At 47.7% G+C, this 3,943-nt stretch overlaps 1 pseudogene; it reads left to right on the forward strand.

The window, feature by feature from the left end:
* Positions 1–1,199: 1,199 nt before the first annotated feature.
* Positions 1,200–1,338, forward strand: LOC123163378 (uncharacterized; annotated as a pseudogene).
* Positions 1,339–3,943: the final 2,605 nt, after the last annotated feature.

The raw sequence follows: 3,943 nt of genomic DNA on the forward strand, positions 1-3,943 counted from the left end.
ACTGCAGTTTGGCTAAGAAATTTCCCTCAGGAGATTGCCATAGCTATGAACACCGATTGTATCTCTATTGCTAGCTAATATATTCACTCTTTCCTCGCAAAAAAAAGAGATCGGGTTTCTGGTATTATCCAACTGGAGCGACTATTCTATTATTAGTGCTTGGGGCGCTTAACAGCTTGACCTGTGGTCATTTTGTCCAAGGAAAACACTGATAATTCGTGCTTAGACCACACTACAACAGATGTAGTACCTTTTTTTAGGGGGAGATGTAGTACTTTCTGTTCTATCATTTCCAATCGCCTGACAAGGTCAACAAAATTGGCAGTTGATGCTTCTATGCCCATTTCTCCTCGAATTTTTTTCAGCATCTAGGTACGCAAATTATCTCTCAAAATATGTACACATTACGAAAAATCAGATGAAAATGTACCACAAAGAGACCTTACTCTCATATGAGATGGTGCATAATGTTAAGATATCTTAGAATCTCTAGATGGTTTGTACGGTTGGTAGAGATAGGATGAATACCGAATCTGTTGAGATCATTTCGTATGTTTCAAGTATGTAACGACCCTTTCTTGTACGCCACGGATGGGGCTTTTCCATCCCTATATTAACACGTAACCGCGGCCTGCTACGGCAGGTAGAAACGCTTCCCAATTTACATGGTAATCAGAGCCAATCTTCCTTACCACATCTAGCTTTCTAATCTACCATCAATGGCGTCTTCATCCTCTGCGGCGCCTTCCCTCTTTTCCAACCAAGTTTCCGAAAAACTCACCAGAGAGAACTTCCTCCTATGGAAGGCACAAGTCCTTCCTCAAATTCGTGGCCCTGGCCTTTATGGCTACCTTGATGGCAGCAAGCCTGCTCCCGAGCCTACCATCTCCTCCACCGTCAAAGATGGAAAAACGGTGACTGTGCCGAATCCTCTCCACACCGCATGGGTAGGGATCGATCAGCAGATCCTTTCCTATCTTCTCAATTCCCTCTCAAAGGAGGTTCTCATCCATGTCCTTCATCTCGAGACCTCTGAAGCCGTGTGGAGCGCCCTCACCACCATGTTCGCATCACACTCCCGATCTCGCATCAACAACCTCCGCATATCCCTCTCCAATGCCCAGAAGGGCAATCAATCTGTCCCGTCGTATTTCTCTCGCATGAAGGGCCTAGCTGATGAACTTGCAGCCGCCGGGAAACCCATCGGCGAGGATGAGCTCGTCTCCTTTATCCTAGCCGGTCTTGACATGGAGTACAACCCTCTTGTTTCTGCTTTAGATGCCCGTACTGAACCAGTTTCTCTTGATGCGCTCTATGGTCAGATGGCCAACTACGATCAGCGGGTTGAGCTCCTACAGAACTCCGGGGGTGGATTCAAATCCTCGGCCAATTCTGCATCTCGTGGACGCGGTGGCTATCGCGGGCGGGGTGCTCCTCGTGGTCGCGACGGAGGGCGAGGCGGCAACAGCCGCGGTGGTGGTAACAGCGGCGGCAATGGTGGTGGTGCTCATCCCTCCTACAACAACAATAGGGGTGGGCGTGGTGGCAACAATGGTGCCTCCCGTGCTCCCGTGTGCCAGATATGTGGCAAACCGGGGCACATCGCCATAAACTGTTGGTATCGCTACACCGACGACTACCCTCCGGAAGAGAAAACAGCCGGCTCCATCAACACCTCCAGCTACAGCATAGATACCAATTGGTATGCCGATAGTGGTGCTACTGACCACATCACCGGTGAACTTCAGAAGCTTACAGTTCGTGACAACTATCGCGGTAGTGATCAAGTCTACACCGCAGATGGGTCAGGTATGCACATCAGCCACATTGGGCATTCGGTTATTAAAACCCCTTATGATAAAATTCATCTAGGAAATATATTGCATGTCCCATCTGCCTCTAAAAATCTCCTTTCAGTTCATCGAATTGCTATTGATAACAATGCTTATCTTGAATTTTGGCCTACTTTCTTTTTCATAAAGGACCAAGCAACGGGGAGAATTCTTCATCGAGGCAGATGTAGAGGCGGTCTTTACCCTTTGATCCCGCATAGGACATCCAATAAACAAGCCTTCGGTGCCATCAAGCTATCACCTTCACGGTGGCACGATCGACTTGGGCATCCATCTTTTTCTACCGTTCAACGTGTGCTTAGGAATAATAAGTTGCCGTGTCATGGCAAGCTAGATATTGAGTCTGTTTGTGACTCTTGCCAAAGAGCAAAGAGTCATCAATTACCTTATCCAGTTTCGAATAGTGTGTCTACTGTTCCTCTTGAATTAATTTTTTCTTATGTCTGGGGAGATGCCCCTCTTTCTGTTGGTAGATACAAATATTACGTCAGTTTCATTGATGATTATAGTAAATTTTCTTGGATCTACCTTATCAAAAAGAAATCTGATGTATTCGAAGTATTCAAAAATTTCCAAGCACATGTTGAACGTCAATTTGGTAGAAAAATTCTCGCCGTCCAATCTGATTGGGGAGGCGAATACCAAAAATTAAATTCATTCTTTCAACAACTAGGCATATCGCATCATGTCTCCTGCCCGCACGCCCATCAACAGAATGGGTCAGCAGAACGAAAGCACCGTCATATTGTTGAAGTTGGTCTTGCTCTCCTTGCCAACGCATCCATGCCGTTAAAGTTCTGGGATGAAGCTTTCCTAGCAGCCACCTATCTCATCAACACTCTTCCCAGTAGCGTCATCAATTTCGACACTCCCTTTGAGCGCCTCTTTCATACTAAGCCTAACTATGCATCCCTTCGGGTGTTTGGTTGTGCTTGTTGGCCAAACCTCCGCCCATACAACACTCAAAAACTATCTTTCCGATCCAAAAAGTGTGTTTTCATAGGCTATAGTCCTCGGCACAAAGGGGTTAAGTGTCTTGACGTGTCCACTGGCCGTGTTTATATTTCTCGAGATGTTGTCTTCGATGAGACTCTTTTTCCCTTTGCATCACTCCATCCAAATGCAGGAGCTATCCTTTGAAAAGAAATTTTGCTTCTTCCCGATTTTCTCAAAAATCCATCTTTTGATAATGGGGGCGATAATAATTGTGATGCTCAAAATATGGCATGTGCTACTGACCAAACTTCTTCAAAGGATGGTGTGCAGGATACAGGAGATGTACAAAAACAATTGGGTGAAAATCTAGCCCAAAACACATTAAATTTGGAGGCAAGTGATCCCTTATTTTATGTTGTACAAGATGACAGAAGCACGGGACACGGAGCAGATTCTGGTGCACGATCCCGTGCTGATCAGGGCGCCCAATCCGAGGCTGATCCGCCTGCAGCGGAAACTTCCAGCGCGCCAGGGTCGGCCCACCTCAGCCACGAACCACCTGGCGCCGTGTGCTCGCCCGCCTCCCGCATGCAGCCGCGGGCCAATCGCTCTCCTGCATGCAGTCTGGCGCGTGGGTCCACAGAAACGGCACGCCCCGCTGACTCCTCAACACGCGCGCCTTCACCCGTGGGGAACCGCTCGCCCGCGCTCAACAGATCAGGAGGATCTGACGGGCCGGCCTCGCCCACTGAGCCCGCGGGATCTTCTGCGGCAAGTGGGCAATCGACCAGTGGTGCTGCAGCACCCGGATCTTCTGCGGCTGGACCGGCTGAAGCAGGGCCCCAATCTTCTGCGGTTGAACCTCCTGTGCGCAGTCGTACACGATCACAATCTGGGATACACAAGCCTCTACAACCAAAAGATGGTACAGTACTGTATGAAAAAAAATTCCGAGTTAAATATGGATCTTTTTGTTCCACAGGTGAGCCGCAAAGTGTACAAGAAGCGTTGGAGAGTATGAACTGGAAAAAGGCAATGGACACCGAATACTCGGCATTAATGAACAACAAAACATGGCATCTAGTTCCAGCTAGTCATGGTAAAAATGTAATTGATTGTAAATGGGTGTATCGAATTAAAAAGAAAGCAGATGG

This window comes from Triticum aestivum, chromosome 7B (assembly GCF_018294505.1).
Source record: "Triticum aestivum cultivar Chinese Spring chromosome 7B, IWGSC CS RefSeq v2.1, whole genome shotgun sequence".
Lineage (NCBI taxonomy): Eukaryota > Viridiplantae > Streptophyta > Magnoliopsida > Poales > Poaceae > Triticum > Triticum aestivum.